Source organism: Lissotriton helveticus, chromosome 6 (genome assembly GCF_964261635.1).
Source record: "Lissotriton helveticus chromosome 6, aLisHel1.1, whole genome shotgun sequence".
Classification (NCBI taxonomy): Eukaryota; Metazoa; Chordata; class Amphibia; order Caudata; family Salamandridae; genus Lissotriton; species Lissotriton helveticus.
The window spans coordinates 707528142-707553663 of record NC_136067.1 but is presented as its reverse complement, the minus strand read 5'-3'; the positions used below and the strand labels follow the sequence as shown (position 1 = coordinate 707553663).

At 43.5% G+C, this 25522-nt stretch overlaps 1 protein-coding gene across 1 annotated transcript in view; it reads left to right on the top strand.

The window, feature by feature from the left end:
• Positions 1 to 821: 821 nt before the first annotated feature.
• GJB7 (gap junction protein beta 7) overlaps positions 822 to 25522 on the top strand; it is an 82676-nt gene continuing 57975 nt past the window's right edge. Inside the window, exon 1 of the mRNA XM_078648180.1 lies at positions 822 to 888. The gene's annotated coding sequence lies outside the window, so the exon portion shown is untranslated. The remainder of the gene's footprint in view (positions 889 to 25522) is intronic.

The following is a 25522-nucleotide window of genomic DNA, read 5'->3' as shown; positions in this document are numbered from 1 at the left end:
TGGGTTGTATTTACAGGATATTCACGTATCAGTCAGAGACCTGAAAAAGTACCAGCCATGAGGTTTTTCGAAATAAGTGTATTCAAGACATACTTCTCTTGCCTGACTGTCGTGGGAGGGGCGTAGGCATGCTCATTGGACATAGCACCAAGAGAATTTCTACCCCACAATAATATATATTTTTTTCTTCACATAGAAATGTAACTCTGGTGTTGATACCACTGCCTAGGTGTGTTGTCTTTGTTTCATTACTGTAGTAGGCACCTTCAGCAATAGATATTTGTATGCGAACCTAATAGTAGTCGTTTGTTGACAAGTCCTTCCTTTTTAGTAACTAATCCCTTCATCCCATCCATCTTGCTCGATATGGTAGGCTTCAAAACGTTGGTGGCTACTCATGGTTTCCGGTGCAAAGGCCCCTGTTGAATACATCTTACTTTACACAGACAGGAGATTCACGTGCATTATACACCTGCTGTAACTTGACCTATAAACAAAAGCAGGCGCCGGACATTAGTTACACGCAGAACATCCATGTGATAAAAAGATGCTTGTGCCTGACCCTTGTCAGGCTTCCAATATAAACTCTGAGGTGAAAGGAGCGCGCCCATAATTATGCCTGCGCAGCTTTAAATACTTGCTGGTGCGCTCTTTGTCTCTTTACCGAAAACACCGCCGGCCGGAGGGGTGTTCTCGTCTGAGTAGCACGCCAACAAATGATCAGGTTACACCTGTTTCGGTCTCGCTGTACCTTGGAAACCACCAGGGCCTCTCGTCCGGGCTGACGCAGACGGCGGCTGCGGTGGCACCGGCCGGCGATGGCATAGTCGACCCTGCCCCGACAGCTGCCTGCTGGGCTCCGGCGCCGCGTCCCCCTCTTCAGAAGTGGTAGGTGCGAGCCCCGCCGCTCCCAGGCTCACGGAGACGTTTAAAGGCTTGGGCAGTTACCCAGGACCCCCTTACTTTCAACTCTTCTATGTGACCTGTGTCTATTCTGTTCTATATCTTAATTTCTCTCCCTCTCTTCCAACCTCTACCTCTTGTCCCAGTGGGGTTCTGTGTGCAAGATATATTTCAACTGTTTCTGCGTGACCCACTGAATATTGTTTGGAATCAGGGGGGCTTGAATTAGCAGGAAATAACCCCTGCATATCGTTTTTTTCCTCAATGGACTAATTTGACCGCGTTCGTTTTTTTGCCCTAGGGCAAAGAAAAAAATAAAAGTATTGTGGTCTATCTTCACAGATTGCTTAAACTGAATATCTCTATGCTGTGCGCAAGCCTCCCAGCCGCGGGCAGTCGCCATTGGCTTGAAAATGTTGGCGCAGTTACCTTTGCGATGCATTGGGATGAAGCAGCGCTGTGGAGGGTCACAGCCTGACCATATATTTTTTATGAGATATGTATGATTATGGCTAAGCATTAATTAATGCAAGTCAATTCACCTGGTGAGGTTTTCTAGAGACGTGTGCCCACCATGCCACCAGTGACCCGAGTAAATTATTACCGATATGAATTTGTTAACGTTTGTTTATCTGTTCTGGAATTCTTAAAACGTAATTCTTCCCAATGTATTGAAATAAATCGCTCCAAAACATCCAAGAGCCTTTGCTAGAGGGTGGGGCGGCCACTACATTCTTTTAATGCGCAATTGCATCAATATTTGACAATATGCTCTTGAAATCTTATTTTCAAAAGTATTAGTAATGAAAAGCATTGCATCTATAGAGTGAAGAGTGTAGAGTGCACAAGTTAAAATATTTATTGCCGTTTTTTCATGCACTAGTATGTGGGCTTCTGGCCACTTCGGGACACTGATGTGGGCACTTATTTCATGGACATTTGGGGAAAGACTGAAGAACTGGCTATCTTGCATATAATATGCTCTTTCTTCTCTGTTGATATTTATGCTTTAGTGCTGTAAAAACGCAGGCAGGATAACATTTCTTGTTAGGTGCACAATCAAACATTTCTCCTTACTAAGGGATAGCGGAAGCTTTGGTCAGATTTGTATTGCTTTTGGTGGAGTTCTTTTTACTTGTTTTTAACTTTAGCACTGACAGATACAAGGGCACCGCTTGGTCAAAAAGGTGAATTACCTTTCCTTTTCGCCCGTGGTGTGCAGATCTTGGACACATCTATCTATTTAACTTGTAAGAGACCCATATTAAAATGTGCAACAAAAGAGTATCATCATTTTAAGGGGATTTCAAACTGAAGTAGGATTTGTAATGTGGGCTCATTCTGAGTGAGAAACATTACCACACTGGTAAATAGTTATAGAGGTCCCCACAAAGCCTGGCCAAGGATTTATTTTTTAATTTTCTGGACCTCTTGAATCTCTGGGTGAGATTCGGTAGGTCTCTCAAATCTCTCAAGATGATTCGAGGTTTCAACATTCATTCGCAAGTCTCGAATCTCTTAGAAAGGTTCAAAGGGGCTTCTGCAAAATGCAGGGGCTTAATTTAGTGCCTTCTACTTACAAGAAAGACACCTGCCCCTTGGACAGCCCAGTTTTGAGATTAGTGAACACGTGAGTGGGCAACAAAATACCAAAATAGTTCTTTTTAAACCTGCTTGTAGGTTTCGCACGGTCAACTACAGAAACAGTCCTTCTGTCATTTCACACAGGTTTAGGAAATTCTTTCCCACCCTGCTGCCATAGATCTTCCAGCAATCTCAATGTTGAGGCCAAATAGACTTGAATTTCAAATTCAGGGTTCGAAACTGATGGAACCATGAATTTTTCAAAAGATTGAGTCTTCTCTTCAAATTTAGAAAAGTCCTGAGAACCAGTTTTTTTTGCTGATCATTTTTCTTCTACTATGCAGCAAGTCCGATGATCACATCCTATGCGCTAAGAAACTCTTCATGATGAGTAATTGTGTGCTATATAAGAAAGAAAACCAACTGAATAAATTGCAAACAAAAGAGAGGGAAAGACCAGAAAGAGAAGAGTGAGAAAATTAAGATATAGTAAGTTAGAGATGGTGTATAAATGGTTGTGGGGTCATTTAGACCCAGGTGCAGCTGCCGGTACAATTGTGTCATGGGTTAAAATATAGAGAGGCTTACATAGGCAGGCTGTACTCTGTTCTGCCAGGTCAGCGGTTGGATGTACTCCGCTGTGCTGGCGGAGTACAGCCCACTGTATTTACAGATCTTCACCAGGCACAGATGTTTTTGAAGACCATGAACCTTTGCTGCACATATTCGGTGTGCCTGGGCAGCAATGTTTTTTAAAAACAAACTTCCAAATCATGAGTTTATGTATCCTAAAATCAAAGAGCTAATGGCCCTCACATTTTAGAGTTTTATATAGTGCGAACTAGACCCGAATCGGGTATCAGAGCGCTTCACATGAGCACCAGTTTCGTTACAGGACACATTCATTTTTATTAGGCACAGGGAGATTAAGTGATTTGCCCAGAATCACAGGATGTTGAGCTCGTTGCCGAGACTCGAACCTGGTTCAACAGCTTCGAGGTCGAGCGCTCTAGCCGTAAGGCTACATCCTCTGCCCTTACTCATAAGGACTCTTCTCCCGACATGTGGAGGTCATTTCTTTTTTTTCTTGTCATATTTTCCAGATGGTCCAAAACAAGCTAAAATGACATTGTAATGAGCACATTCAATAGAATGGATGGTCTGGTTTAATCCCTGGTCACACAACACCCAGGATAGTGTGCTGCATGACTAAACACTTATAAGGTCCCAAAGGCAAGACGTATTGATCCCAATTTGCTTAAGTTATGTGTGGCCGCCAGAGAGGAAGGAATCCTCCCCCCAGACGCACAAATAACCACGATAGTAGTGATACATAAAGCCGGAAAGCCCCCTACCAACTGTGGTTCGTACCATCTGATCTCCTTGCTCAATATAGAAACTAAGATCCTGCCTACTATTCTTGCCACCAGGCTTCTAAGTGTCATTCCCCCTGGTTCATATAATTCGCTCTGGCTTCATGCCTAAGTGTTCTACTAGAGGTAATCTCCGCAGACTTTACAACTGTACGGCAGAGGCCGCATTACTGCCCGGATCCCCATGTGTACATTTCCCTGGAAGCTGAAAAGGCCATTGTTATATTGGGAACCAGTCACAAAGGTGTGAGTTAATGGTGTTCTCTCAGCAGAGTTTCCTGTTAAGAGAGGGACTCGGCAGGGATGCCCCTTGTTCCCTCTCCTCTTTGCCCTCATTCTGTAAACTCCAGCCTGTATTTTCCACAGGTATCTCCACATAACAGGCTTCAAGAAAGTTGGATCCCCAATGACTGAGGAAAAATTACCATTGTATGCTGATGATATCCTCTTATACTTTACCCAACCGGAGGAGTTGATTCCATACAGTTTTTAAAGCCTTTGAGGAATATGGGTCCCGGTCAGAATATACCACAAACTGGGATAAGTCAGCCCTCTTTCCTGTAGGTGGCCATATTGATCTAGTAGACCTCCCTGGGACACTGTGAGTAAGTTGGGAGGGCTTCCAGTATTTGGGGATCTATGTTACATTGAATCCAATACGATCCATAGATCACAATGTGAGGACAGTACTGACGGAATTACGTATATCGGTGAAGCGTTGGAGGGCACTGCCTTTGATGATCCTGCAAAGGGTGGCCATGTTTAAATTGGTTACTCTACCAACATTTCTTTGTCTTGCGGAATACTTGTTAGACAAATCCTTGATGATGTATTCGTCAAAATTGATGAAGAGCTTAGGAGGCTGCTGTGGGATAACGCACATCCCCGAATAGCTCTACGGGCATTACAACACAATGCTTACAATGGAGGTATAGCCTTTCCAGATATTTGGGCCAACTACTGGGCCGCCTACTTGATAGCAGTCAATGATTGAGGTCATTTAAACGTCAATCGCCTTACCTATGCACTAGAGAGAACACAGTTTCAGAGCAGAATTTTGTATTACTATTTAAATGGGAAGGGGTATGAACAATTTGCTCCCAGCAACCCAAGTGATGATTGAGACTTGGTCCAGGGCAACCAAGCACCTGGGATGGGTGCAGAGAATAACATGAACTAACCTGCTGTGGGAGGGAACGACCCTATGGGAAATTGGGAAGCTGAAATGGTTTAGAGCGTGGGACCGGATTGGTATTACCACTATACGTGACTTGCTTGAGGGGGGTACCCTCATGCCCTTTTCATCCCTCCAGTGGGACTTTCAACTCCAAGACATGCAACAGTAGAAATATCTACAGCTACAACATGCCTGGGGTGTGGAGGGTATTGTTGCAGATCTCCCAGAATATACAACCCTAGAAGAAGACTCCTTTTAAAACACATAATGGATAAGGCAGTTTATTTGTATATAAAGCTATCAATAACAATATGCCTGATACTTTCCAGAAACTGCGCAACACTTGGGGGAATGATGTGGGGAAATTCGAAGATTTGGATTGGGGATCCACACTGATGTTCCCAAGAGAGGTAGCTAATAAATCCAGGTTGAGACTCATTCAGTTTACAATCCTTCATCAGATTTATTATGACAGGGAGTGCCTAAACAGAACAGAGATAGTGGACTCACAGGCCTGCCTGAGATGCAGTGCCCCACAGGGAGATTGTTTCCATACACTATGGTCCTGTCCAGCCACACGCCTTCTGGCACAGGGTATTTCTAGCACTTTGTAACGTAATAGGAGCAACACTGTCTGAAGATCATAAATATACCCTCCTAGGCATACCCAGTGAGATAGATCTCTCCCGGATGAAACTACTATTCAGTAATTTGGGCCTGGTGGTGGCTAAGAGGGACCTGGCTAAATACTGGGGGGCCTTGGAGGTACAGACCTTAGGGGAATGGAAAAGCGGGATGGATGAATACATGGGGGAGGAAAGGGTTACATATCAAGCCAGTTGCTGCCTCCGCACGTTTCACAAATTTAGGGGTGGCTGCATTCGATACTATGGTTTAGATGTGTATGACGATGCAACTGAAGTCTTGTCATCTCGGCATTCTTGACCCATGTATTATAATTTACTGTGCTTGTCTAATTATTCAATTGTACTGTATATAGGTAAGATTTTATCCTCCACTTCTGTGTGTATACCTGACATGCAATTGCCCTTTCACATGGTTTTTTGTATGTGTTGGGCACAAGTTGGTGCTTTTTTGTGTCATGACTGTCTAAAACCAAATACAAAATATTTAACAAAACAAAAAAGATTCCCTTTAGTATTTTCTGCGGCTCCGCTATAGTCAGGGCCACTAGAATTATACGATTGTGCGGCCGTAGTATTTTTCGCTTGATTATGGATTTGCTGCATTTGCCACATAATTCATAATTTGTTGTATATTTCAGATTTTAACAAAAAAATTGTTTCTCGCTCAAACTGTTCAGAAGTTACTGAAAAAGGGCAGTGACACGTGTTGCCACACAATGGGAGAACTTTTGCAAAAGTTGCCTGGTCATTTCTATTGCTTATTCCTGTATATGGATATTAAGTTGGCACTATTGAGGTGCAACCAATGCCCAGTCAGTGATTAACAAGTGTATAAATGACAAAATAATGAAGTAATGCAATTACAAGATGTGCAGCATTATGCTTCATAATTAGTTTTTTCTTGCTGTATAAATTACCCAACCCTGCTGCATAATTTGGCCCTCCTCTGCCATATAATACCAGTGGCCCTGTCCATAGTTATACTTAGCACTCAACAGAACACATGCCTCTCTCCAGTGTGTGATAGTGAGAAATTAAGCAAGCCAGGAATAAAACTCAACCAAGATATTTTCGAATGCCAAAAGGCCAATGCATTTTAAGGCTACTTCAAAAAGAGGCAACGTTCATGAAGATGAATGTGATCATTACAGCTGAATTTCCCTCAACGTTGTCAAGAAATGCTCACCAAAACAATACTGAAAGCGCGAAGAGAGAGACTGCGAGCTGCAAACGAAGGCAGGCACTCTGTTGAAAGTATTTTTGAAGTTTTGATAATGGAAATTAAAGTGTATCTTTTATGCTTGGGGACATTTTCAACTTCATGCAAGAAGCATAGATGTTTCAAAAGACTCACAGAAAACATCACAGAGAAACAATAGAGGAGAATACTGTAAAACCCATAGGAATGCCAGAGTCTGCCTGACTCAGCTATACCACATACACCTAACATACTACCTAACACCCAATAGAATTAATAGACTATAACTAGGGGCACAGGCTACATACCCAGGACGATTACACCCTGATGCTGCATTTTTCCAGCTGGTGTCGCATTGCCCCATCCTAAGGGAGTACGGAGAGAAAATGGCAGAAACTGTAGATTTAGCGACAGAGAGGCAAATCCTTTGTTTCTCTGAAGAGTACCTATTGGGGCTATTTGCACGACTAAAGGTTAACAAGCATTTGCAATGCAATAAATCTCGCATTAGGAAAGTTTGAGCTATAGGTATTGTAAATGACAAATTTTGTATTTATGTGTTGGTTTTGAAAATAGCAAAATTATTAGCTTTGTCATTTACAATTCCAATAGTTTTAACTTTCGCAAATGTGACACCTATAGCATTTGTAATGCAATATGTGTTGTATTTACGTGACTTAGATGTATTGATATTACAAATAACAATGGCTTTTATTTTTGTTAATAATTAATACTTAAATAAAAGTTATTGCAATTTATAATGGCAATAGCTTAAACTTTTGTAAATAACTTTTGTGAAGATTATGGTCAGTGTATTTTATTGTGACGAAAATCCAAGAACAGAAGTGAAATATTAACATCTTTTTGTGACATTTGTAATAAAGCTTGAAACATTGATAGAACATATTTGAACCAGTTGTTGTTGAATGGTTGCACAGATTGATGCTGTGGTGGCACTGAGTGATGTTGTGGTGGTGAACGAGTGATGCTGTGGCGTTCAGTGATGATGTGGTAGCTCATAGTAATGTGGTGGTGCCCCTGAGTGATGCTGTGGTGGTGCTGAGTGATGTTGTATGGTATGCTATGTTTTGTTTTGCTATCCTATGTTTTGTTTTGTTATGCTATGCTATGTTTTGCTATCCTATGCTTTGAATTGTTATACTATGCTGTGTTTTATTATGCTATGCTATGTTTTGTTATGCTATGCTATGTTTTGCTATGCTATGCTTTGTTTTGCTATGCTATGCTTTGTTTTGCTATGCTATGCTTTGTTTTGCTATGCTATGCTTTGTTTAGCTATGCTATGTTTTGTTATGCTATGCTATGTTTTGTTATGCTATGCTATGTTTTGTTATGCTATGTTTTGTTATGTTGGGTATGCTATGCTTTTTTTTGCTATGCTATGTTTTGGTATGCTATGCTATGCTTTGGTATGCTATGCTAGGTTTTGTTATGCTATGCTAGGTTTTGTTGTGTTTTATTATGCTATGCTTTGTTTGGCCATGCTATGTTTTGTTATGCTATGCTATGCTTTCTTATGCTATGTTTTGTTATGCTATGCTTTGTTTTGTTATGCTATGCTATGTTTTGTGACGCTATGCTATGTTGTGTTTTGTTATGCTATGCTATGTTTTGTTATGCTATTCTATGTTATGTTTTGCTATGCTATGCTATGTTTTGTTGTGCTATGCTATGTTTTGTTATGCTGTTTTTTGTTTTATTATGTGATACTGTGTTTTGTTATGCTATGCTATGTTTTGTTATGCTATGCTATGTTTTGTTATGCTATGCTATGTTTTGTTTTGCTATGCTATATTTTGCTATCCTGGTGTGTGTGTGTGTGGTTGTGTGGTTGTGTGGTGTGTGTGTGTGGTGTGTGTGTGGGGGGTTGTGGGTATGGGGTTGTCTGTGTGGGGTTGTGTGTTTGTGTGTGGGGGGTTGTGTGTGTAGGGGTGAGGGGGCAATGTGTGAGGGGGCAGTGTGTGAGTGGTCTGTTAGAGTGGGCAGTGTGTGAGTGGGCAGTGTGTGAGGGGGTTGTGTGTGTGTGGGGGTGTGTGTGGTTGTGTGTGGGTTTGTGTGTGTGTGGGTATGTGTGTGTGTGGGGTTGTGTGTGTGTTGCTCCAGACTGAAAGCGCTTCCCCCATAGAGGTGCCCCCCGGAACAGGAGACTGTGCTCCAAATAAGGCCCTTGAGAAGTCATGCAAAGCTCCAGGCTGGGTTTCCAGCCCTCAAGCAATGCTGGCGCTTAGCCCTTAATAACGGACACAGGGCGTGTGACGAGGATGCCGCTCGCGCGCACATGTACTAGGTGCAGTTTTCTAATGTATAGCTTTGGCAATCCTTAGATCTTCGGTAATGCCAATAAAGCATTATTGCATAGCATTGCATTGTATCGTTGACTGTTTACATTCCGGCCTACATACATTATGCCACATTTCTTTGAAGCTACCAGTCCGGACAGTTGTTGTTGTTTGTAATGGCTGCTTATCACCTTAATAACTCTCCTCGTCTCCACCTGCCCCCTCCTGCCTGGCCCCAGCAGGTCCCCCTCCCCTTGGTGTTCGTGCCCACCGAGCTGCCACGTGGCCACTGATAAGAGTGATGGATGGGCTGTGGCTGGCTCCACTGGGTCCAGTGCTCGGCTGGGAGCATCTTAGTGCACCGGTGGCTAGGAGTCTGGCAGTGTGAGAGGAGGAGAGAGAGGAAGGGCAGGGGGGGATGGAGGGATGCGATGGAGAGAAGCAGGGAAGGGAGGGTGGTGTAGATCAGGGCAGTCTTAGAGGGAGATGAGAAGTGTGAGGTAGGGAGTGAGGAATCTGGAAAAGAAAGGATTTAAAGGAAGAATAACGGGTGGAAAAGAGGAGAGACCAGTGGAGGGAATGAAGAGGGGAAGGGGAAAAGAGAACACAGCTATGGATGAAATAAATTGGTATATAGATGAAAGAGACGTTGGAGGGAAGAGTAGAATGGAAGAGAGAATGGAGGGAAGGAAAAGAGAGGGTTTAGATTAGGGAGGGAGGGAAAGAAGGAGAGGGCGGAGGAAGGGAGCACAACAGAGGGTGGACACAGGGAAAGAAACAGGGAGGATAGGAAAGGAGGAAGTGACTTTGCCTCACTGGAGAAGTAACAGCTGCAGGAATGTCTCAGAGGACAAACAAAACAATAACAAGAGCTGGCAGAAGCCCTTGGGAGACCAGAGGGTTTAAACAGAAAGGGCAGATTTAGCCGAGGGTCACAAGGGCATGTGGCTAGTGCCAAGAATTGTTGTGCTGGGGAGGAAATATGGCAAACCTGGTGTTTGTGATCCTGTGCAAGAATAGAAAACAGTGACCTTTCAAGTGGGAAACTGGTGGAGTAAAGAAGGGTAAGAAGAGTGTGGTGTTAACCATCCAGGAAGGCATGAAGGGGAGTCAGAGCGCCCCAACTAATTTGGCTGATAGGGAGTTTAAAGAGACATTGTTGAGGTGTAAGTTGAATCAGGGTTCACTGTGGAAAAGGAGTTTCCCAGTCAAGTGCTGTGCGCCTGTGAGGATCTATTTGAAAGATGCATGGATCCTGGTTTAATTGGAATTTGAGGCCCTCATCTGAGTAACTGTCCTCAGAATGTCCCCAAAATAGACAGTTTTTTAGGAAAAAATAAGTGGGGAAAAAAACCTTACAGCAGTGGTTCCATCAGAAGTGGGATAATCTTTCTTTTGAAATACATCCCTGCACTTGCTTTTATTTTTTGTATTCCGTTCTGCCAGTCTTCCATAGTTTTTATGTAATTTATTTTCCCATATTGCACCTTTTTTCCATCCTTCGGATATCACTTCATTAAGATGTGTTGCATTCCCCCAGACAATATGCAGAATTGGATGCATTCTAGGGGCTAACTCTACTTTAATATTGAATTGCAAAATTACCCTTCAGTCAGGGCCATATGTATCAAGGTATCCATTTGCGATTCGGATTTTGCGTTTTTTTTGCGAATCGCAAATTGGTATGTATGTAAAAATCGCTATTCAATTGCGAGATTCCCAAATGCGATTCCTTAACCTTAAGAAATCGCAATTTTGCGATTTCTTAACGGGAAAAATCGCAATTGTGCGAATTTCGCAAATCAGCCAATCGGAAACTCAGGTGCAGCATGATGACATCACAACCAGGAAGTGACTGACTACCCATGCTGCACCTGAGTTGCTGAGTCAGAGTCAGATTGAAGGAGTGCTGGAGAGTGAACTGTGCTTTTACATCAACATGGCTGAAACTGGAGACATGCCCAGCCAGGAAACACAGCAGCAGCAGCAGGAGGGAGGATGTGCAAGGAAGAGGAAACAGAAATTCTCTGAGGCTGAACTGGAGGCATTAATACAGGAAATGGTGCCAAATCATGAGTTACTGTTTGGCAAGAAATCTTTGAAGGTGCCAGAGAACCGCAAAAGGCGCATTTGGGCTGACATATAGCAGAAAGTGAACGCAGTGGGGGTGTCACACCGGAATATCGATGAACTACAAAAGCGCTGGTATGACCTGCGCCAGCGCTCCAAAGACAAGTTAGCTGCCAGGCTGGAGCAGTCCAGGTACACCGGTGGAGGGACCTCAACAGTGTCGGACTCAACACCTCTGGAGGAACTGGTGGAGGGGACCCTTCAACCAGAAAGCGTGATGGGTGTGGCTGATCTAGACAGCTCTTATCAACCAGCATCTGGACCAGGTAAGAAGCAGGCCATCACACCCCTAACACCACCCAAACACCCCCCAGCAGCGACCTAGGGGCAGGAAAAAAGATTTGTAGTCCAGAGCAGGTACACAGGCAGACACAGCAATGCATTATGGGAGATGTAGTCACATGAAAATCAAAGTTGTGCATTTTCAGCCAACCAGTCCCATATAGCATGTGCAGGTCAGGAAAGGGAAATAAGTAACAAATGTAATCCCAAACGGTGAAATGTATTATTTTCACAGTGCAAGTGAATACAGTTAATAAATGTGTGCTATTCTGTCCACAGCACCATCTACAACAAAGCCTACAGGCAGGGGAACATTGAATGATCGTCCAAACTTAGGAGACGCAGGGCATGAGGAGCACGCAGACGAGGAGGACAGCCCTGTCATCCCTCAAAAGAAACAAAGGAGACACATAGTAAGACCACTACCACCAATAGAGTGTGAGGCAGAGGAAAGCGGTGAAAATGTGCACTCCGAAACCACACAGCCACAGCAAGAAGTCCGTGCACGAGACCACCAAGTTCCACAAAGCACAGCCAGGCGCAGATGTCACACAACCGGCAATAATGAAGATCGGGGCGAGGAATTAGTGTTTGCAGGCCTGGAAATGAATATGTTGCAGGTGCAGCGCCTGCAAGCAAAAAACATAAAATCATTACAAAGAGAGGGGAGAGCAGGCTTCAGGGGAATAACGGGTGAACTGAGGGGTGCCATGCAGGCGCTTTGTGAAGAACTACGCACAGACAGTGCTGCTAGGCCGCGAGAGCTGCAGTGCCTGGATCGATATACACGGGCCATTAACCGCTTGGCCTCTGCCACAAACATCCTGTCCAGGCGCTGCATACACATGCAGGGGGAGTTTGCACATGGTAGACAGGATATAGCTACTGCACTTGTGCAGGTAACATCTGCTGTTGACGAGCTGCGGGCGGTTCGTACTACAGGTGATGCATTTTGAGCTGTGACACATTAAGTTTCTGGAATACAACTACTCTAATTACAATATTAGCATAGGATTTGGAGTGTGATTAGATTATTTGACTAATGTATTCACCTCATTTTTAATTGGAAGCATTTTCCTTACTATTTTTCCCACTATATGTGTATAAATGTATGTGTATTTTTATTGGTATAACATTGTATACTATGTTTTTTAATATATTGAAATAAACTGTACACCTTTTAATTTATTAATATTGTTGTTATCAATTTGCTCCATATTTGCTGCTTAAACTTATATGTGTGAAATGATGTGAATATAAGCATTGGCTACTTGTAAGTTCACCCAAAGGGGAAACTTTTTTTGACAACTCGTAGTACAGGGCCTGGAGTACTAACTCCCAGTGAAGAGGACGCACAGTCAGGGCGGAGCAGCAACACCCCACCACCCATCATGGAGAGGCGCCGTAGTGGCAGAAACAATAGGCCTACAATATCCAATGAGGATAACGCTGTGCAACAACCAACAGGGGCCTCAGCTAGGCTGCACCGCATATGAGGTGTTTACTTTGATACCACTGGGAGAGGAGAGCTACAGACTTGACTTTACACTCACTCCTGTTTTCTATATTGCACTGTGAGGAAAACATGTGCATGACAAATGGAGTGTGACTAGTTGGCATTAAGGATGTGTGACATTATTTCCCCTGCAATTAAGGAATAAAAACACAGTCACACACATAAGATATGGCTTTGTGTCATTTTTTCTTACCTAGAAATAGTTGCGCGTAATCTAATCACGCCTCTGGCGCCCAGCTGCTGCACCAGCTACACCAGCTACCATACGTCCTGGTCCAGGCCCCTCCACGTCAGAGGATTCTGATTCACTCAGCTCCACTGGTGTGGCTTTCCTGGTGGCGATGTTGTGCAGCATGGCACATGCTACCACTATCTTGCAACATGTTTGTGGGCTGTATTGTAGAGCACCTCCACTTTTATGGAGGCAGCGGAATCTGCTCTTCAGTATCCCGAATGTGCGTTCAATGGTACCTCTGGTTGCTATGTGTGCTCTATTGTATCGCAGCTCCCCAGCATTGGCAGGATTCAGGTAGGGCGTCAAAATGAAATCCCGGACTGCAAATGCACTGTCACCTGTGGGTTGAAATGGTAATGGTTAGTCACTGAACTGCACATGGTAGTCAGTACGAATGTCCCCTATGTTTAAATGCATTTACGTAGTAGATATCCCTCGCCAAACTCCCCTCTTGAGAGTCTACGGTATATCCCACTGTGACGGAAGATGAAAGCATCATGTGTGCTGCCTGGATAGTTTGCTACTATGTCAGTGATGATGTGTTTGGCATCACACACCACCTGAATGTTTAGTGAATGGTAGCATTTGCGGTTCCTGAACACATACTCATTGTTTGAGGGGGGATATTGCAACATGTGTCCCATCTATGCATCCTATCACGTGGGGGAATTGGGCAATTTGGTAAAAGTCCTGCTTGGTCTGGTCTAGTGCCTGTGGGGTGCTTGGGAAGTAAATGTGGTGTTGCATCCTCCATACCATGGCATCAAGGAACGCATGGAAAAAGCGCAAAAGTGCACTTTGTGACACCCCTCCTGCTGTGGCTATCACCCCCTGAAAACTACCTGAGGCCAACAGGTGTAGTGAACACAGGACCTGGATGTGAGTGGGGATGGCATGTGTCCTGCGTGTGGGGTGTTCAAGGAAGGGTCTGAGTTCTTCAATTACATCAAGAATACTGTCTTCATCCAGTCTGTAGTGGGTGTAGATGTCCTCCTCAGTGCGCTGGTAGATGGTGATGCGCGCACGGAATATCCTCTCCTGGCGTCTCCTCCTCTGTGCAGCAGCTCTGAGTCACATCCTCCTCGCTATCAAGTAAAGCCCAGCCATTGTGTAAAAAAGTCTGTTGCATTCTGGTATTCCTTAAATAGGTTGCACCTGGTTACCACCTGCTCCTACTTGGTGGTATTTGCGATTCTGTAAATTGCGAATTTCCGAAAATCGCAATTTGCGATTTTCTCATGCATTCCATTGCAATTTCTTTCTTTGCGATTTTCCGTTTGTGAATTTCGCACACTGAGATATCACAAAAATAGGAAATCGCAGGAAATTCGCAGATTTTTCAAACTCGCAAATTAAGGAATCGCATTTTATGCGATTTCTTGTTTTGAGAGCCACTTTTGCTACATACATTCCGAATAGCGAATTTTAATTCGCAAACGCTTGTTTTTGCGAATCGCAGCATTTGCGAATGAAAATTTGCTTCACACACATGGCCCTCAATCACTTGAAAGATATCTTTTAGTTTGCTAATGCAACTACATGTGCATGACAATTGTAAGAACAGGATGTGATGCGAGCAAGTAAGATACCAAATGTAAGTATATCGGGGGAGAGGGAGTTGGGAAGTAGGAGGGGGGTATTCAACCAAATTTGGGGTATTTTCTACTGGCAGATTACTTGCTGCCATGTTCATCTAAGCTGTCCTGCTTCCTCGACTAGCTCATGTGACTGACCAATGGAGGGGGCCGGGTTTCTGGTCGCTTGTGGAAATCCCCAGTTACCCATTATCAGAGTAAATCTAGGCTGCAGGTACCAGAGTTATGAACATAGTATCCAGTGTGTTAGAGTACAGCTTAACAAAGTACACATACATAAAAGCAACGTTAAGGTATTGCAGCGAAAAAAAAGCATTTTTAAGAAATATATTTAATACACGTTGGAGCGTGTCTGATAAAAATTGGCTAAACGGAAACTTTCAGGAAAAAAACACTAGATTACTCTAAAACTGATAAGAGCTGGCAGGTCCACTAATCCACGCGGACCTCCCGGGCCCAGCCTATAAACTCCCAGAGCCCAGAAGGCATGCTCCCTCTGAATGCCTGTGCCGTGCAGAGGGTGGCTGAGAGGTTAAGTGTACATACCGAGGAATAGCTTGGCTCTGTTTGTGTCTGTGCATAGCGTGACTACTGACTCTGAGGTTTTGAACTCGGCAAGCAATAGTTGGTGTGTGTCCCCGTTGTTTTGAGGTGGTGTTACCCTGAAATTATGTTAAAATCGAGGGGTAAAAACTGTCGGGTAATAATTGCCCACTACTCACGCATGAAAACAAGTGAAAGAATGTAAGCAAAGCGGAAACAAGAAAATTGAAGTGTGTGAGAGAGAGAGAGCGAGAGACAGAAGAGAGTGTGTGAGAGAGAGCGAGAGACAGAAGAGATTGTGTGAGAGAGAGCGAGAGACAGAAGAGAGTGTGTGAGAGAGAGCGAGAGACAGAAGAGAGTGTGTGAGACAGAGCGAGAGACAGAAGAGAGTGTGTGAGACAGAGCAAGAGATAGAAGAGAGTGTGTGAGAGAGAGCGAGAGAGAGAAGACATGGTGTGAGAGAGAACGCGAAGCCAGAAGATAGGACATGAAGAGGGGGCGTGTTTGAGAGAGAAGGGGGGCAAAGAGTGAAAGAAAGGGAGGGAGATGATGCCGGGATGGGGGGCACAGAGAGGTGAGGACTAAGAGAGACAGGGTGAGGCTGAACAGACAGAAGCGTGGTTAGAGAAAATGAAGCATAGCAGCAAGTTAGCAGAGCTGGATAGAAAGAAGAATTCTGCATGAGGGACAGACGTGAGTAGGGTATGAAATGCAGGAGTTGGGGCGAGGCAGTGGGGAAGAGGGACAGCAAGTGAGAGCAACCATGCCAGCATTCCGATTCACGAGCAGATGGTCCTGTTTATGACCTGCAGAGCGCGTGAAGTGGCTGGTGGCAAATGAAATCAGAGCGGCCTCGGTCGCTTTGATGTTCTTGCCTTGCTTTGTGGGAGGGGTAGGGGGAGCGAATTCCTGGTCAAGCGCCTGGCTCACATGAACTGTATGCGATCCGCAGTGGGTAAACTTTTGGAAACGCTTACTATAAATCTCGCCTACCATCCCTACGGGATGGAATAGACAAGACCTAAAAGGTCACAGCACACTTCATTGATTTGGTGTCAGAGCTAACAAAGGGGCAGATTACCTAAAACTGGAGAAGTGCTATAAGCCCAGCATACCACTGGCAGCTGCAAGAACTGAAGGAGGGGGCAACTGTGGCGGGCACCCTTGCTGCACATTGAGGCTTAACAGGGGTCAGAGTCCTCGAGACTTTGCAAGGGCCCAGGATGGTGTAATAACTGCAGCCATAGAGGACACCAGTGAGGGCACATACTCTCCCCGTGGGCAAAACCAGAGCACTGAAAATGTGGAAGGGTGAAGATATAACCTATATCTCAAACTAGGCATGACACTGTACCTGCTGTGCTGGAAGCACTTCATAGCCCCTCCCTGCTGTTGACATCACAGCTGTGCAGGCCCGCCTGCACCCTCTGGTTCTGCTGTCCCCTTTAAGCTGCCTTCTTCCTCCTGCCCTGTTGAATTGTGTGGACCTCCCCTTCCTGCTCCTCCCCCCTCTCCCAGAAATAACTGAACTTTGACAGGGCGAGGAGTGTCCCCCTTCCTGGATAGCCAGAGATTTGGATGACCTCTAATGTATGGCGGGTCGGTGTCTCATGGTGATTCCTTGTGTTATTGTAAATGCCATTGTGTTATGGTGTGTTGATACAAAACTCAAACAAATTGCATTTATTTAAAAAATAAATAAAAAATAAAAGTATCAAGCGGGCCCCTCAGGTCATTGGCCTGGGTGTCACTGTACCTGCTACATGAATGGAAACTACGCCCCTGAGTAGCTGTAGACCTTGGGATCATTGTTTTTACAGTGGCTGCAGTTCTAAAAGAATGCACTTAAAGCCAAGGGCTGAGGTAGAATGTGTGTTTTTATGGAAAGTCATAAACTTCAGTAAATAGTTTCTATTTTCATATGAGTTGTTGTAGCTATTTTGGGCGTACGTATTACATTTGCATTGAATGAGAGGTCATAAGGTTTTTTCATGCATCAACCTTGTTATCAGCCTTCATTAAGGCTTGTTTATCTTTGTTTGTGGCCCACCTTCAATAGCTGTTTGGGCATGGGCTGCTATGCAACATACTGCTTCAGTGTCCAAGTTGAAAGTAATTAGAATGCCTCTCACTCCACTGTGACTAGTCTTCCTACCACGTCTAATCAAATATGCTACTCTTGTGGGGAGACGTGTGCCCTCCTGTTATTAGTTCCTCGGAATTTACATGTATTAAACACATACACTATTTATTGATTTGCATGTTTTTCAGATTTGCTTTTGTTTTGTTTGTTGCTCAATTCTATGATACTTTGTAAATTAAATGATTTGTGAACCCCTTTAGAGTCGCCACTTTGCAGCTACCACCAGCACACGTTTAGCCTATGAGTAAAATTTCACACAGTGACTAATTTAAGGAATATCTAGCTTTTAATAAAAAAATATCTTCAGTTTCACCTTAAAACAGCTCTAAAAAAGCTTTAAGACAAAGACAACACAGGTGAATATTTGTATGAAACTGGTGCTAAGCAAAATAATAAGTGAATCATATTGATTTGCTACAAATCACCTAAAAATAAATTTGCTTAAACAGTTGTAAGAGTAGAACCCAAATGTATTCTGTCAAAAAAATCAAGTTCTCACTGTGATTCGATGCGTTGATCTTTTCCACACAGTCTGGTTGCTGCATCATCGTCAAGTTTCACTGAGGTGAAGGCAATGCATCATCACTTTTGAACTGGTCAGAGCTTTGTAGCTGGGCCGAGCAGGCTGTCAAAATTATGTAATTGAACAGCCTTTGTGTTGCTGTTGGAGGGCGGTGCATCGTTTCCGTTCGGCACAGTTGTGACGTTGTATCCGATATGTAGAGAAACAGCTGCAGAACTGACTTCTGAGGCCCAGAACCTGGAGAAGACACCTCAGGCAAGGGTAAGACTCACAGAAGACAGAGTCCAGCAGTCTGGTGTGTCCCTGAGACTTCCGAAAACAGTAGGCAAGCCAGCAAGCCCTTGAAGATCCTTTGGAGGAAAGGCAGAGTCCAGCTCTCCTTCAGCCGAGTCAGGGAGCAGGAGGCAGCAGAGCAACAAGCAAAAAAGCAGTTCTTCCAGAAAAGCATACCACTTGAGTACTTTAAGCTGCACAGCAGTGCCTTCTGACAGAGGTTCAGTTCAAGATCCAGAAGTGTCTGATTTTAGGGGGTCAGAGACCCAGTACCCATATCCAAAAGTGCCTTTGAGATAAGGGGTGACTTCAAAACAGCTCTCAGAAGTGCACAAGGATCACTTTCAACCCAGTCCTGTCTGCCAGGCTATCAGTGGGGGCTGGTGGGGGGGTAAATCCGTGCTTTGGGTCTGGACAGGACACTACCTATTGAAGTGCAAGTGTCAGTCCCTCCCATTCCTCCCTGCCTAGGAAGACCCTTCTGAATGCAGATGAGTGCAGATGAGTGCTCAGAATGCGGATGAGTCTCACCTTCCTGTGTTTGTGGCTGTCTAGAGGGAATGCACTAAATGTAGCTGTCACCCAACTCAGATGTGTATTGGATACAGGCTGTAAGGCACAAAAAGCTAAGAACAGAGAAAAGTCCACTTTCTAAAAGTGGCATTTCTAAAATAGTAATGTTAAATTCAACATCACCAGTAAGGACAATTTATCATTTCTATTCCAAGCATATGAAACATGAAAAAGCTATCCCTCTCTGATCAGGAATTACTGCTTAAAAGTGTATTAAGAAATTCCCAAAGCTGGCCTATGAGAGGGGTAGGCAGTAGTGAAAAACAAAATAGGCTGTTTGTCACTACCAGGACATGCAAAACATACAAGCACATGTCCTACCTTTTACTTACATGGCACTCTGCGCTTAGGGCTACTTACGGCCTACCTTCGGGCTGACTCATATGTAATAAAGGGGACTTTAAGACTTGGCAAGAAGTGTTAAATGCTAAGTCGAAGTGGCAGTAAAATGCACATACAGGCACTGCAGTGGTAGGCCTGAAACAAGTTTGAAAGGCTACATCTGTGGGTAGTAAAATCAGTGCTACAGCCCACTAGTAGCATTTGAAGTACAGGTTCTGGGTATATGGTATATCTCTTTATAAGGGACTTATTAGTACAAAAAATATGCCAATCAGGTACATTCCAATGTCATCATATTTTAGGGGAGAAGCACATGCACTGTAGCACTGGGTAGCAGTGGTTAGGTGCTCAGAGTCATAAGGCCAATGCAAAGAATCATTAAACATGGCAGGCAAAAGACAAAAAGTCTGGGGAAAGACCACATTAAGGATGACAAGCCTAACACAAAGCAATAAAGTCAATGGAAACAAATAAATATCTGAAATTGTGTTGACCATGATATACTGTGTGATATGAAAAGAGAAGACTACATGTCCTAGCATGCAAAGTGATTAGTTTTAAAAGGAAGGACTCACAGTAAGTAGTGCAAATGACATCATGAAGTCAGCTGTGGTTCACCCACATTACAGTCCTTGGTGCCATCTAACACTCACACCCTGGATTTATACATGCCCACACTGACAAAAGCACACCATCTCTCGCCTCTGCCTTAAAGCTTACTTAGTTTGGAAACGATGGTGTTTAAAGTATCCATAACAATCTGCACTCCTCTCTCTTTCCACTGCCTCATAAGCCCTCCCTTTGTCCTGCTTCTCATTATGTATTTCAACATGACATGCCAGTGTGATTGTTGGGAAATCTGAAGCTTACACCCCCCCCAATCTTACTGACCAGACTACGCCCTGAGCTGAAGGCACCACTGCTGATGGCCGGTGTGGCAAGTAATAAAGGAAAGTTGCTGCCCACTAGTGTGTCTCGCCCTGGGCCAATTCTGCGCTTGAAGTGCACCGCTGGTCATTAAAGTGGGTGTGGTTTTTGTCAGAAAACTGTACACATCTGTTGATCTCATGCACACTCAGACAGCCTGCCAAGGTGTTTTTGACTTCTTTGGTGGTGACTCCAGCTTGCAGTTACAGCATTAGTAAATCTGCAGTCTGTGTAGTTCCATGTATTTGTACCTTTTACTCATGTCCTGATGAGGTCCGAATTAGTGGGCCGAAACATGTCGACCCTACAGAGCAGAGGAGTCCGACAGAACATTAGTGTCACACAAAGAAATTGGATTCACACTTTCTTCGACTGTGTTGAGGGTTGAGCTTTCCCCTCAAGTGTGTATTGCACTACCTTTTTTTCGGAATGCTTAAAAAACTTGGGCTTACATTTAGCAGCTGTTCTTTAGAAAGAATTGGTACTAAGGAATTGTGATTGTATAGACCTATTTGTTCTGTGTGTATGGTTTTGATCTTTTTTGTTTTGTTAAAAACAATAAAGAATGGCTATCTATATTTGATTTGGAGTTGGTATGTGACTATGGAAATAAGCATGAATAGTACTGAGGGACTGAGTACCTGTAAGTAGGAACTAATTTGTCTTTCCCAGCTTGGAATTTGTGGTTAATTATTCCTCTGCATCATCCTATTTTTTGTTTGACTATGAGTTATGGCATGCCGCCCTTTCATAAGGAACATATCCATACACAGAATAGTTTCCTTCAGTGTCAATGAGTGCAATGGTAATGGGTTTTGGGTAAAGGGTTTTTGTAGGCCCCAAAAACTTTTTTGCCGGTAGTAAAAAAATGTTTTTGGATTGATGAGGGCCCTGCATATTCCCAAACAATAACGTTTTGCAAAAACCATGACAACACAAACAAAGATTGCCAGAAGGCTGGTGGCCAATGCCAGACCTATTGGCTTTGCCAATGCTTGTTGAGATTGGTGCAACGTTCTGGGGCCTTAACCCCACATCTCCACCTGGGTTATAGTCAGATATTAATTATATGGCGTACCTATGATCACAAGTCCCTCTTCAGGGACATAGGAAAGGTGGTATGGGCCTTAGTGCAAGCAAATAAAATGCCCTCCTCTGTATGGGCCGAAAAATGGAACAATAATTAGGGTTTAGAGGGCCCCTCTCGCATCTAGGCCCTAGGTCACTGTGCCTACTGAAGCAGATAGTTACGCTCCTGCTTCAGATCAAGTCCAGCATTCTAGGGGCTTCACGCACTTGCCCTGTGCCCCTGTTATTGTTGATCAGGTCAACAGATCCGCCGCCATTGGCGTGACCACACGTCCCATTTTCTGTATGCTTGTCAAGTCATTGCTGTCTTCCTTTCCAGTGGCAGACATCTTTGCTTGTTTCATTGACTTTAGTAGAATAACTTATTTCTCATGGTGTCTCTGAAGTTGTCATTGCAGCTGACTGATCTTCAAGGATGTTTGCTGCTGAGGACCTCCCAATGTGGTTGTAGAGGTGGCCAGGTGTTGGTCTTCGCCATGATCCCTGTAGTCTGACACATCGAAAGTGAATATCTCCCTCTTCCTTTTGCTCCAACCATTCCCACATGGCGACACCATCTGTAGAGAATATATATTTGCTGCTGGATATTATCTTGAGGTTTGCAGGGAACAACAGCATATATTAGAGTTGCATTTCTCGAGTTTCATTTTTACGTCCAAGAATGTTCTGCGTTGGTGCTCCTCAGCTGCATTGAAATTCATGAAATCCACGAAGATCTAAATTTTGGCCCTGCCTTTCGTGAAGGGACCTTGCTGGTTCGCTCGTTGCAGGCTGTACTACCGATCAAACTTAATTGCCAATTCTGGTTGCAATATTACGAGCCGGGGTGTTTTACAAAGACCACTCTGTAAGTCCAGCCAATGAGGTGGCCACAGCAAACACATTCCTTGCTTTGTTATGTCGCGAGTTGCCCCAGGTTGGAAATATATAACGTAAGGATGGGTATCGTTTGTGTAGATGGAACCCTATGTTTGGGATGTTCATATTTATGGCAGAGGTGGCCTGGAAAGGTCTTAGATAATGGTCACTTTTCTTCCATCACACCACCTTTAATTATTGGTGCTTGTGATATTTCTAGGTGTACTGATATCGCACTGGTACTTGGTGTTGCTCATTAGCTTCTATTGGAAATATATTTCACTCATATTTTTAAAATGTTTTCTTTGCAGTATTAGCATGTACTTTGTTAAATAAACTAAGTCAAATACTTTGCGTTTTCAAATTTACATAGTGTGGCGGCTCGCTTCTTTGAAACCTGCTGTACTGTGTATACAGAGCAGCACCTGTGGCTTAAAGGCAAGAGACTCGCTGACTCATAGTTCTCTCTCTCTCTCCCTCTCCCTTCCCAAAGCATCTTTACATTCCTCAGCTCTTAACATATTTGAAGCCCACACCCACCCTTGGCTTCCAAAGGACCACCCACTAATCAGCAGACTATAACAGCTTGGAGCCATGCTTTACAACCGTACCACTTCACAAATGGCGATCAGCTTTACACCTGTAACACTTCATAACCGCTTTTAAGGAGCTATAGTAACCTCCCAACTCAAGGCGCTGGCGTCAGACTATAGACTAAGGACAATGTTATGAGCAGGCCTTTATTTCTGGTGTGGTCGGTAAGAACAGTAACCATAATTACAAGGTCTACAGTAAGTCGGAAAACACAATATTTCTACCCTGAGATTACAGATGCTGAATGCTGCTGATCTGGCTGGGTAAAAAAAAGGGAGTATGGTTTTTCCAATTCTGTTGGCTATTCTGAGGGGACCTTCAGGTTTCACTTCGGAATCACTGGTAACTCTCATTAACCACATTCACTGATAAACGTGGTATTGGTAACTCCAGGGAGAGAAAGTTGGTGGACAGGTAACACCAATATAGTTAATAGGTAGCCCATATTTAGGTGCCGTGATACATGCAGTGTGAATTTTACAATTCCAAGAGGTATCCTTGAACCAAAATATGGATATTGCAAGTTATTCTGCTTGCAGCTGGCAATAACTTGTCTATTATTTTTGGCCCGAAAACCAAATATAAATCCTTATTTTAGGCTAAATAATGCGTCCTTTGCCACTGCTATTTACAACCTGCTTGAAGGTGGTAAGAAAAGGGATTGCTACATCACTGTAGGTTGAGGGGTACTGGGCAGAAAGATGGGCTCAGGAAAATGGAGGCTGTTGCTAAACTAGGTAGAGTGTTGCATGCCCTCCGTGGAGTAGCAGGTATCCAGTAGGAACAGATGGTGTTGATGCCTACTGGCATTGCTTCCAGTTTTGCCATATATGCAGTGTTGCTAATAAATCTGGGTCCAGTGTTCCCATGCACAGGACTACTGTTTGCGCTTAAATTCCACTAGGTAATCCCCACAGGCTACCTCACAATCGCCTGTACTAGTATCCCCTGTGGAAAAACTGGCCCAGACGACTTGTAAGGTGGACTCTAATATGTAAGCTAACTGTACAAAAAATACTCCCTCACGACCTATATGTTATTACTTACAATTTCAATATACATTTCAAACATGGGCTATTCAACCAAAAATTCAATAACATATCACAACTTGTTTATTTTGAATTTTTTTATTTTTATTATAGTATTATTCTTTTATCTTTGTTCATTTCCAACATTTATCAAACATACATGATTCTATTGTTTCTATTGTTTGCAACAGTCTCTAATACAAAATTATTTTCCACAATTATAATCTGTTCACACCCAGGTAGAGAACAAACCCATACATACCACTCATTCATACATGTACATTCCATCCATATCCCATCCACAACTCTGTATAGCTATCCCAATGCACACGTGCAGTTGGTTTTTAGTCTCTATGACCCTATACTGGGCTATTGCTAAGTAGTAGGATTTTGAAAAGGCTTGGTCAACGCGTTTCGGTGGCATAAAAAACATGAAACCACCTTAATCAGGACCCGCCAGATATCACACCAATGGTTCTCAACACCCTGGGATTTCTGTACTTATATATGCACTAGGGCAAAATGCTTTCCAATATTGTGTGGGACAACACCCACAACGATACCCTGCACAGGAGTTTGCCCGAAACCAAAAAGCTGGATCTTCTTTCTGCTCCTTAACCAAAGGGTTGATCACTAGAAACCCGCTGCTGAACACTAGAATCTTGGCTGTATGGTTTATATGATTTCACAGCATTCTCCTTCTCTTTCAAGTGCACGTGTCCATCTTATTTCCACAAGAGAGCACTGATCAAAACCTTGTTCTCCCTTTTCTCTTTGTCCTACCACTTCTATAGTCGGCGTATCTGTCCCCCAATAGCGTGCCTCAGAGACCTAATCTCTCCCACAGAAGATCGCGTAAGCTGCCATCTATAGGCATTAACATAATATAGAGCAATGCAAAATTATGCGGGCAAAACACATCATAACATAACAAAAAATACAACATGATGGTTTGCATAGCTACGCATTACGTTAAAAAACATGACAAGAGGATGAGTATGGAATGGAACAGATTGTCAGATTAATGCAATTGACTTTCGTAACTCGCAACAGCCATGTTTTCTTAAAAACACTAAAACCTGTTAACCAGAACTTCCACTCAACAATACGAGGCATGAAGCACCCCTGACACTTGAGGCAATGTCTTTAAAAAACATGATCCTTCTCTAGAAGCTATGCTTTTATGTTGAGGATTTCGAATGACTTTTGCTCTGGCTTCCATTAGCTCACCAGAGCACCTACTTGTTGTAGAAACTTTTATATTAAGTTATCCATCTGTGCTTCAACTCACTTCGTGAAGCTTGACTCCTTAGCACAGGTTCAGGAATTCCCTGTTCCATTATTCCTGTGATACACAGCTTTTTAATAAATACCTTTTCAGACTCAAAAAGGGAAGCTGGAGTTTTCTTCTTCAAGAGTTGAAGATAGGGAACATGCAATGTTAGCTAAGTGAAAAAATGAAAATAACTGAAATTCAAAACATATTTCCCGACAGGTGAATATTGTGTGCATATCTCCCAAAACCATGGAAGTTAAATAGGAATTAAACCATGAAACAGAGTATTATACATAGGATGGATTCGCCTGTTATCACCTATTCAGTGAAACTGGGTGGTAAAATGGCAGAAGTGACTCCAGATCCTTTGATATGTCTTCCAGAGCATAGCAAAGAACAAAATAATTAACATT